At 34.3% G+C, this 12409-nt stretch overlaps 1 long non-coding RNA gene across 1 annotated transcript in view; it reads right to left on the bottom strand.

The window, feature by feature from the left end:
- Nucleotides 1-12409, bottom strand: part of LOC121031692 (uncharacterized) — a 276759-nt gene that overhangs the window by 201053 nt on the left and 63297 nt on the right. The window lies entirely within an intron of this gene.

Raw genomic sequence — 12409 nt, 5'->3', positions numbered from 1 at the left:
GAGAGAGAGAGGGAAGGATGGAGGCAGGGAGGAGACTCAATTTATTAAATTAGAAACAAAAGAGAGGGCATCATCACCAATATCAAAGATTTAAAAACTATAGTTAAATAACATGAAAAAATGTATGCCAACAAATTCGATAATCTATATCAAATGTACAAATTTCTATAAACACAAAAATTACCCAGATTCAGAAATACATAGAAAAATGAATAGACCTATAACATTTAAAGAAATTAAGTAATTGTAAATGTGGCAGGCAGAATTATTGTCCCTCCAAAATTCGCATGTCTTAAACCCTGCAGCCTGTAAATATGTTGTCTTACATGGAAAAGAGAGACTCTGCATGTATGATTAAGTTAAGGAACTTGAGATGGGAAGATTATGTCACCAATCAGTAGTTCTAATCTAGTTATGTAGGTCCTTATATGCGAAGAACCATTTCTGACTGGAGTTAGACCAAGATATGAAAAATGGAAAAATGATCAGAGAGGTAAAATTTTGCTTGTTTTGAAGATGGATGAAGAGGGCCACGAGCCAAGGAACACAGGTGCCCTCTAGAAATGGGAAAAGACAAGGAAATTAATTCTGAATTCCCAGAACCTCCAGTGTGGTAGAGGGGGAGCAGCACTGCCAACACCTTGATTGTAGCTCTGCAAAACCTGTGCTGGATTTCTAATATACTGTAAGATATTCTGTAGACTGTAAGTCTATTTCTAATAGACTGTAAGATAACAAAGTTGTGATTTTGTAGCCACTAAATATGTGATCACAGCAGCAAAAGAACAGTAAAAGATAAACTTCCCACAATAAAATCCAACATCCAGATGGCTTCACAAGTGGATTCTATCAAAAATTTAGAAAACAATACCGGTCCTACCTAAGTCTTCCAAAAATTAGAAAAGGTTAACATTTCCTAACTTATTTTGTAGTTAGTGTTACAATGATATCAGAACTAGACAAAGTGGTCATAGGGAAACTACAGACCAATATTCCTTACGAATATAAATGCAAAAAGGCTCCACAAAATAGCAAACTCAATCCAGCAACATATTAAAAAGATTATTTACCATGACCAATTGTTTTCCTGGAATGTAAGATTGGTTTAATATATAACTATCAGTGTAATCACCAAATTAATAGAATAAAGGACAATATAGCAGAAAAAGCATTTGACAAAATCTAACACCCTTTTATTGTAAAAACACTTAAAAACATGTGAGAGTAAAAGAAATTCCTCACCCTAATTATTATCTATGAAAAATCGATAGCTAACATTATATTTAATGGTGAAAAGGTGAGTTATTTTTTTTACAATTAGGAAGAAGGCAACATATCCACTCTCACCTGGAGCTTCCAGACACAGCAGTTAGGCAAAAGAGAAATAAAAGGTATTCAGATTCAAGCGTAGGAAGAAAAACTATCTGTATTCACAGATGACATGATGTTGTTCATAGAAAATCTTGAAGAATGGGGGCACTGGGGTGGCTTAGTCAGTTGAGCGCCAACTCTTGATTTCAGCTCAGTCATGATCCCAGGCTCCTGGAATCCAGGCCCATGTAAAGCTCTGCATTGGCATGGAGAGTATGCAAGATTCTCTCTCTCTCCCTCTGTCCCTCTCTCCATTCACGATCTCTCTCTAAAGTAAATAAGAAGAAAAGAAGAGGAAGAAGGAGGAAGGAAGGAATGAATGAATGAAGGAAAGAAGGAAAGAAGATATTTGTATCTTGAAGAACAAATAAATTAAAAATATTCCCAGAACTAATTAATGAATTTAGCAAAGTTGCAGGATATGAGATTCATATACAATAATCTATTTCTGTGCTCTAACAATGAATAAGAAATGCAGTTAAGAAAACAATTCCATTCACATGAGCAGCAAAACAATACTTAAAATTAAATTTAATAAAGATGTATAAGATGTATTACCAATAAGTAATTAAATGTAATTAAATAAATATGTAATTAAATAGGACCTAAATACATTGAAAACCACTCTATGTTCAGATGGATTGGAAGACTTAATATTGTTAAGATGGAATATATTTTTCATTTTACACAATTCCATTCAAATCAAGTTGATAACAGAAGAAATTGCTTTTTTTTTTTTTAACAAAAATACCTTCCAAAATTGACTCTGGTAGAGACAAAAAGTTTGAACTGAACAAAGACAACAGAAAACACAGAAAGTAGTGAAAAAGCTCCCCCAGGTAAATGCATCAGGCCCAAGTGGCTTTATAGTAGCTTATTGTTAAGAAATGCTTTTATGTCAGATGCTAATTATTCTAGATCATAGAAAAAGTATTTAAATTTCCTTTTTTTGATGAATGTAACATAATTCTCAAACTCTGACAATGAAAAGTATAGCAATGCTTACCGTACAAATATTATACATGCACACATGTGCACACACCCACACACCTTATCGTGACTTCTAGCATCTTAATGAAAAAGTCTGAAGTCAGGAAAAAAGAAAGGCTGCCCAATATCTCCGCTAATCTTAAACACTGTGTTACAGGTATCCACAAGTGCAATTAGAGAAAAGAAAGGATGAGAGACTTTACAATTGCAATGCAGAAAGCAAAATAATAATGTTTTGCAACAACAAGATACTTCAACCCTACAGTTGTATACTTTCATTTTACTACAAATAGTTGGATCAATTAACATGGCAAGCTATAAATCAATATGCAAAACTCAAAAAGCTTCATACATATAAAAAACATTAGAAGATATCACAGGGGACTTCTTTATAATAGTGAAATAAGTGAATAAATTGGTACCTCATTTTCCAAGGTAGTAAGACAACATCATCAAGATACTATTATGGGCTGAAGTGTGTCCCCTAAAAAGTCCTAACACTTAGAACCTGTGAATGAATGTGACCTGATTTGGAAATAGAGTCTCTGGAGATGCAGTGTTTAGGGAGGGTTTCTAATCCAATGACTGGAGTCTGGAGAGACAGGGACACACACAAAGACAGCCAAACGATGACGGGTAGAGATTGGAGTGATGAGTCTACAAAACCAAGGAATATGAAGGATTGCAAAGTTTCTGGCAAACACCAAAAACTAGTTAGAGACAAAGAAGGATCTTCCCATAGAGACTTTAAAGCAAGTATAGACCTACCTACAGCTTGATTTTTGGATTTCCACTTTCAGAACTATGACATAATAAGTAAGTTATCCATCTATGGAACTTTGGTATGACAATCTTTGGAAGTTAAGAAAGATACTAGTATTTCCTGTTAATGTAAAAATTAATGTGATTCATAGTTTTTTTGAAAGAAAAATTTTTAAAAAGAAAGAAAAATAAGCTAGGATAGCCTGAAACCCTTCAAAAAACTAAAAAATGATGGCAGGGTAGCTTTATCAAACATTAAACAAAATTCTCGATAATTAAAACACTGTGTACTGGTACTCGAATATAAGAAAGGAACCATAGAACAGAATAGAAAATGCCAGAAATAAACCCAATTGCATATGAAAATTTCACATGTGATAAGGGTGGTTTCTTTAATTATCAAGGAAAAGATTTTTTTTAAATAAATGGCTTGTAAATAACCAAAAAGAAAACGCTGGATCTATTTCTCATCTCATACCCCAGGATACATTCCAAATGATTCATATATTTAACCTTAAAATAAATAACCATACAAATACTAAAAGAATATGTAAATGAATTTCTCTACAAACTTGAATGGCAAAATTCTCTTAATTCTATGTCTTTAATATCTAGAAGCAATAAGGGAAAAAAAAGTTAAATTTAACTACATAAAAATAAAAAAAAAATGTTTACTTGTCAAAAAAATCCCGTGAGCAAAGTATATATATATAACAAATTAATGGGAAATATTGCACCTTAAATTATAGAAGAAAAATTAACACTTCTAATTACATAAAGAACTAGAAAAAAATCAGTAAGAATCAATAACCTGGTATAAAAATGATCAAGAGATATAAAATATATAGCTTTCAATAAAATAAAATGTCAATAGCTCTTAATCATATTAAAAGATGATCAACCTTGCTCAGTATAAGAGAAATGTATAAAATTGCCATGAAATATAAATTGTTAGATATTCAAACACCCCAAAATTTGACAGCATGCAGTATGGCTGAGGAGTAAGAGGCATTCTCAAAGATCACCAGTGACAATCTAAAATTGTGCAACTTTTAAGTAGGGAAGCTTTTCAATATCTGCAATTATACATGCATTTACTGTTCTCCAGCATTGTGTTTCTAGGATTATTCCCCAAGTGAAAAGATACAAAGTGACAAAAGACATGTGTACACACAGGTCTAGTGATCATGTTCTTTAGTAAGTTATTTCTGACACATCTCAGTGATGGAGACACTGCAGTGCTTGAAAACCCTTTTGTAGTTTTGAGTACTGGCTTACTGATTCTTCCTGACTTTTGCATTTAATCTCCAAAGTTGTTCAAAATGCTACTCTTTTCTTTCTTTTCTGTCTACCTTCTTTTCTGTCCCACTTTAAATTGGCTTGTCCCAAAAGAAATGTGTACTTTCATTTATTTCCCAACTTTTATTTATTCAACCTTTTCTTACTCTTAAGTGTTGTTTCTTGCTATTTTATTCTGACTACATCATTTTTCTTTGATTCTCATTTTCATTTTCAAATATTCTTCCATAATCCTACTAAGATCAATGCTTGCTTCGTCTGAAGATGCATATGGGTAAATAGACATTTTTGATCTAGTGTTTCCTAGAAGAGAATCACTAAGTCACATATGAAAATGAAGACTTTTCTCTCTCTGAGCACACACAAGACACTTTCCTACTAGAAATCATTTACTATCAACTTCTAAGCAAACTTTTCCACTCTTACTATCCTTTATTGTAATTATTATAATACCTCATTTTTCTATATTATATAGAATCAAAAGAAAATTTAGTCTTTGAGACATAACACTCTTTTCTCCAGCATGGTTGGCATACAAATTTATTTCAAATAGATACATGCACCCCTGTGTTTACTGAAGCACTATTTACAATATCCAAGACATGGAAGCAATCCAAGTGTGCATTGATAGATAAATGGATAAAGAAGATGTAGTATATACATACAATGGAATATTACTTGACTCTAAAAATGAATGAAATCTTGCCACTTTCGACAACATAGATGAATCTAGAGGGTATTAGGCTAAGTGACATAATCAGTCAGAGAAAGACAAATACCACATAATTTCACCCATATGTGAAATCTAAGAAACAAATGAACAAAGAAAAAAAAAGAGACAAACCCAGACTTTCAACATAGAGAACTGATGGTCACCAGAGGGGAAGTGGGTGGGGGGATGGGTGAAATAAGTGAAGGGGATTAAGAGTACTTATCGTGATGAGCACTCAGTAATGTATAGAACTGTTGAATCATTATATTGTATACCTGAAACTAATATAACACTGCATGTTAATTATATTTGAATTCAAAAAATAAAAGAGAATTTCTATTATATTTAATTGTTAATACTAATAATTTAGAAATGTTTCAGTTCATAGCTTATTAATATTTAACTGTGATTGTTGTCAAATTTGAAAATCTCATTTCTTTCATATATAAACTGTACAATTTCACAGCATTTTATGTTACATTGAAACAAATATTGAATATTCTTTGAATCACAACACCCATTAGAAAATGTGCTAATAATTGGAAATAGTTCCATAAATTACTTCTGCTGTCATACAGCTAAAACAGTTTCTCTTCTACTAACCATATATTTCCATTGCCGTGGGCCATTATCATACTGCAATGAGACTTCTGGCCCTGCACCTTAGGCTTACAAAAACCAGGTAAAGCAGAGCAGTGAGTGTGGGAGTTCTTACACCAGGATAGCAAGCAGCAGTAATTATAAACAAAATGACTATAAAACAAATATATCCCACTAAACTCCTCTTCCCCTTTAGCTGCAAACCAAACATACCATTACAAAATACCACCTGAGAAAAGGAAACGTATAATGAACAGAAAGTGTGATAAAAGATCATGGGTCTTAACTAACTGCAGTTAAACTTCTTTTAATTTATAAAATTATTCAACTACATTAATATATTACTAGGGCATCTATCGGGGGAAGCAAAGGGATCTGAAGCTTAAGCTTTTTGTTATTTCATAATAAATCCACCTGTTAATAGTGTTGTTTTAGAAATAGGAATCACAACTTCTATTTATTAACTTTATGCTCATGAAAATTCTCCAGAAGATAATGGGATATTATGCAATGAAACAATTCAGTGTGATGCCCAATTAAGGATTTGCGTAAAGTCATTGCATGGGTTGGGAGCAGGGCCAGGGTGAAAAAGTGGTACTGATGAAAAGAAATGTAGCTAATAGAGAAGATAAATGCAGCCTGGTGATTCTATTCATCAAAAAGTTATGAAGGTTTATATCTAGTTCAGAGTTAACCCAAAAGAAGACCCTTTCACCCTCTTACACTCTAACTTGGGGAGGGGCAACAATTTTGTACACTCATGACCCCCAAAGTATTTATTAGCTCACTTCACCATGAACTGTAACAGTATGTGTGTGTTCTAGGGCTTAAGACTTTCAAAAATCCATTCCAACAGCCCTCCCTTGGAACCTAATTTCTGATATCATAAAAAACCTCAGGTATTAAATTCTTTTAAATGTGTCTGTGAAATATGTATAATTTATGGTTTTCTCTTTTTCTCCAATCTAATGAAGTGTGAAAGTAGGCTTGGAATCACTTTTATTTTAAATACTACAACTGTAAGTTGTCCTCACCTAAATCCCCCAATAAATGAATTAAAAAAAAATTTTTTTTAATGTTTATTCATTTTGAAAGACAGAGATAGAGGACAAGCAGGGGTGGGGTGGAGAGAGGGGCGTGTACACAGAATCTGAAGCAGGCTCCAGGCTCTGAGCTGAGCACAGAGCCTGATGCGGGGCTCAAACTCACGAACCATGAGATCATGACCTGAGCCGAAGTCGGACGCTCAACTGACTGAGCCACCCAGGCGCCCCTAAATGAATATCTTAACTTTATAATAATACATTTTTCTGAATAAAATTTTGGGGCAGGAAAAAATAAAATATTACAAAATGTAATTAATATATATGAGCTACAATATCACTCATCATCAGGGAAATACAAATGAAAACCACAATGAGATGCCACCTCACACCTGTCAGAATGGCTAAAATGAACAACTCAGGCAACAACAGATGTTGGCGAGGATGCGGAGAAAGAGGATCTCTTTTGCATTGTTGGTGGCAATGCAAGCTGGTGCAGTCACTCTGGAAAACAGTATGGAGTTTCCTCAAAAAATTAAAAATAGAACTATCCCTCAACCCAGCAGCTACACTACTAGGCATTTATCCAAAGGATACAGGAGCGCTGATTCGAAGGGGCGCATGCACCCCAATATTTTATCAGCACTATCAACAATAGCCAAAGTATGGAAAGAGCCCAAATGTTCATCAACTGACAAATGAATAAAGAAAAGGGGGTATTTTTTTACAATGGAATATTACTTCGTGATCAAAAATAATTAAGTCTTGCCATCTGCAATAGCATGGATGGAACTAGGGGGTATTATGCAAAGCGAAATAAGTCAGTCATAGAAAGACAAATATCATGATTTCATTCATATGTGGAATTTAAGAAACAAAACAGGTGAAGATAGGGGAAGGGAAACAAAAATAAGATAAAAACAGAGAGGGAGACAAAAAATAAGAGACTCTCAAATACAGAGAACAAATTGAGGGTTGCTGGAGGGGAGGTGAGTGAGGGTATGGGCTAAATGGGAAATGAGCATTAAGGAGGGGACTTGTTGGGATGAGCACTGGGTGTTATATGTAAGTGATGAATCACTAAATTCTATTCCTGAAATCATTATTACACTACATGTTAACTTTGATTTAAATAAAAAATATATAGTTACCTAAAAAAAATACGTTTGAGTTAAAAACATCTTATATCAAAAGAAATAGTGGTCTTATTTCATTTTCAGGAATAAAACATTATTGCAGAGCTCACCATTAACTCCAGGTCTAAAGCTTCAACAACATGGTCATTTAAGGCAGATACTGAATTAAGAAACAACCCAGTATAGCAGATCCATTATCATAACAACAATCTTATTTTAGAGTTTTCTATTGGAATACATAGTGAAAATTTCCTACTATATTATTTTTTTTTACAGGCCTTCTTATGGACACTAGCATGTCTCAGACTATTTGGTTTGATTTTGGTCAGGAGACAGTAACAAGTGGCTCTTTATTCCCAGAAACATCCCCATTCTTAATCCAAATCAAGAGTTCATTTTCCCAAGTATTTAGAGCAAAATTATTGGAGATACAGAAATTTTGGGGTTCAGCTTTTGGCTGCACAACTTTAGAAAAGAACGTTTTATCAAATTGTACTTCAATCACTACAGCTTTTAAAAATGACAACATAGGGGCGCCTAGGTGGTTTGATTGGTTACGTGTTGGACTTTGGCTCAGGTCATGATCTTGTGGTTTTTGAGTTTGAACCCAGCATCGGGCTCTGTAGTGACAGCTCAGGGCCTGGAGACTGCTTCAGATTGTGTCTCCCTCTCTCTCTGTCCCTCCCCTGCTCATGTTTTCTCTCTCTCTCTCTCTCTCTCTCTCTCTCTCTATCTCTATCTCTCTCTCTCTCTCAAAAATAAAAAATAAACATTAAAAAAAATTTTTTAATGAAAATGTAAGTGATGGAAGAAATAAAGAAAAAAATCTCAGGTTATACTCAGGTGCCAAAGCTGAATTCTGAAAATCAGAAAATGTCCTAAGTGCAAATAATCTATATTTACACTATACTTACACATTCTCTTACAGACTGTAAGTTTTCCTCCCTTGGGTGTCTATACCTACTTGATTGCTATGTCTTTTCCTTGCTTCTGACCCTTCCTAGTAATACTAATTTTACTAAAAGTTAGTAAATTTCCTCATAATTTTATAATCTCCCATTCATACTTCCAGACTCATCTTCCTTTACCCTCCTTGTTGAACCCTGAGGATAATTTAGGGAATAAATGCCTATTACGTGCTTCTACTTAAACTCCTTCCAATGTTTTAATGTACTCATAATGTCTTGTTAATATGTGCATCCACAAGATAGTTCCTGTCTATGAGTGCATTTTATACCCCATTTTGTGTTAATATACAGGGAGTTTATCTATTCTTTCCCACTATATGAGACCCAGAATCATTATCTTGATACGTCTTAGTGGTTACTCTAAAAATACACATTTAACTTGGCTCACAGATTATTTAAAAAGTATAAACCCCTATTCCAACCTTTACCTTCTGCCTTAGACATTTGAACAAATTATAAAAGAATAAGAAGGGAGAATATGATTTGAATTCTCAAACCAATGGTCTATGGCAGCCATTAGTATCGGTACAAATGCAACAAAAATTTTTCATGGACCTGTTGAACAGAAATCACAAATAAATGTGTTCTTGCCTTTGTCATAAGCCAGTTTTGCAGGATTTCAATATCTTAACTGGCATCACTTTCCTGCTCTCAATGAAGTGCTGTGAATTTGGTATTTCCCCCAACTTCCTCCCTCATTCTACTAAATCCATGTAAAGCCTCCATTCAATCCTTCCATCTGGTAGGATGGTCTGAGCTAAAATATTTTTTAATTTTTTTAATGTTTTATTTATTTTTGAGAGAGAGCGAGGACACACGGGGGAGGGGCAGAGAAAGAGGGACACAGAATCCAAAGCAGGCTCCAGGCTCTATGCTGTCAGCAAGAGCCTGATGCAGGGCTTGAACCCACGAAACAAGAGATCATGACCTGAGTCAAAGTTGAATGCTTAACCAACTAAGCCACCCAGGCACCCCTGAGCTAAAATCTTTTCTGAGATCTTTAGAAAAAACAAATAAACAAACAAACATGCTACTCTCCCAAAAAAGTTGACCAATTCAGGAGCTACATTACATTTTTATTTGAGAAAATTGCAGTAAAACTTCTATCGCCTTTGGGACAGGAGTAATCTTTTTTCTTTGATGTCCTCACAGAATCTAATACTGTGCCAGTACACAGTGTTCACTCAAAAATACAAATATTGGGGTGCCTGGGTGGCTCAGTCAATTGAGCGTCTGACTTTGGCTCAGGTCATGATCTTTCAGTTCGTGAGTTTGAACCCTGCATCGGGTTGCTGCTGTCAGCACAGAGCCCACCTCGGATCCTGTGTTCCCCTGTTTCTCTGCCCCTCCCTTGCTAGTGCTCTCTCTCAAAAATAAGTAAACATTTAAAAAAATACAAATGGCATACAAATTACTCAATGGGATAAATCTAAAGTATGTGGTATTTCAGTATTGCTATGATCTCAAATGTGTTCTGTGTTGAGGTGGCCAGAGGCCATCACTGATACAGAGTTTCCTGAAGTATTTACATTTTAATGTGTTCCTGACATTAAATTTAAGAGAAATCACAAAAGGATTCAGGATTTTTCTTTAATCAATTTTAAAAAATAACATTTCATCCCTTTCCACATAGATATACACACGCTTACACGATATAGGCTAATAAGCTCATGTATATAAACAACTCTAGCAGGAAGTAAAGCAAATCACGTTCCACTGAAGAATATCCCCACTAATTACTATTTGAAGGGACTTCTGTATAAAAGCTAGATTTCTAGTATGAGTCAATTTTGTCTGTAAGGACTCTGTATTTTATTTTTACAGTGTTGTTGAATGTCTACTCAACTTATTAATGTATTAAGATCTCAGTCACAAAGGAAAGAAATTAATATAGTAGCATATGGGAAACTTTGGGTCCAAGCATCTTGAAAGTCAAGAATTTGGTTATTCTTCAGGATTTGGCATTAAAAGGTATTCTCCACCCCCCTGCGCATGGAAAACAATTTTTTATTGGCTTTAAACAGCGTGGCTGAAATATGTCACCAACTAGCCTTACTGCACAACAATTTTCTACATACACACTCTTCCACACCATTACTTTTTTATCTGCCCAACTTATCAATGTAAAGAAATTTCCTAATTCAAATATAACAATTGTTTTCACTGTCATAATCATTATTTCCTCATGACACTTCACATTGTTCCAGTTTAATTTTCTTATTGGAAAGATGTTGAACACTCACAATTGCATCATTAATAAACACTAGTACATCTACAGCATCCCATACTGTGTGGTTTTGGCAAACTCTGGTTTCCTAAGGCCACTCTGGTCATAGGCAGATTTTGCCCTCAGCTCACTCAACACTCTGTCAGTGCCCTTGCCTTTGTCTCATAATTCTAGCACATAAAATGCAATTATAGATAAAATCCCTCTTGAGACTAGTTTTTCATTGTCTCTTCAAAGTACATTTTCTTCACGCATTAAATCATATCCCAGACATCCCACAACACTAGCAGCAGCCTAGATTCTTTCTCGCTTTGTGTCTAAGGGGCCAATTTATATTCTCACTCTAAACGCCTCTAAGTTCCAGTCAATTCTCTGGATATATTTGTGGTTCAGATCACATATTTTTTTAAACAGGGTTCTTTATATGTTAATAGGTAATCAATAGAAATAATTTATTTAAAGTAAAAATTTGAATGAACTAGATTATTTGGAAACTAAATTATAGATTATTTTTGAATCATAAAGTTTCAACATTTAAAAACCTATTTTCCCCCTCTCTAAATGTATTATTGCTGCCATCAATTCTGTGGCTTTTGGCTATAATGTTATGTTGATTTTCGTCTAATCTCTGTAATAACTATTTTATCTTTCTTGTTATAAGCCATCTGGCCTGTGGGTTTTTTGTTATCACTCCATATTATGAGCTTTACTCAGTATATCCAGATGATATTTTACTTTGTTTTTAGTTCATTTGTTTTCCACTCAGGAAAATAATTATTTTAACAGGAACCAGTGGGGGCATCTGGATGGCACAGTCAATTAAGTGTCCAACTCTTGGTTCAGCTCAGGTCGTGATCTCACGGTTTTGTGGGTTCCAGCTCCGCATCAGACTCTGTACTGGTGGTGTGGGGCCTGCTTGGGATTCTCTCTCTCTCCCTACCCTTCTGCTCATGCTGTCTCTGTCTCTCTCAAAATAAATAAACTTAAAAAATAAAAATTAAATAAAAAATTTTTTAAAAAGGAACAAGTGGATCAAGAATTTTAATCTTTATCTTTTACATTAAAATTGTCTTTTAATCTTCTGCAGGTAAAAGTATTCTGTTAGAAATTTCAAAAAATCCAGTCAGCTTTACTTTCTAAATGATATTACACTTTTAAAAGCTTTTTAAAAAACTTTCACCCTTTATCTTCCATCCTCCTTTTCTCCCTCCTCCCTTTCCTTACTTCCTTCTTTCTGCCAATAATGATTCATCAAACACATGTTTTGTGCCAATATCACAGCAAATGATGGTATAGCTAGG

Source organism: Herpailurus yagouaroundi, unplaced genomic scaffold (assembly GCF_014898765.1).
Source record: "Herpailurus yagouaroundi ecotype Mexico unplaced genomic scaffold, PumYag 141, whole genome shotgun sequence".
In the NCBI taxonomy this organism is placed as follows: Eukaryota; Metazoa; Chordata; class Mammalia; order Carnivora; family Felidae; genus Herpailurus; species Herpailurus yagouaroundi.
Note: the sequence above shows the minus strand (reverse complement) of the source record. Positions and strands in the feature narration are given on the sequence as shown.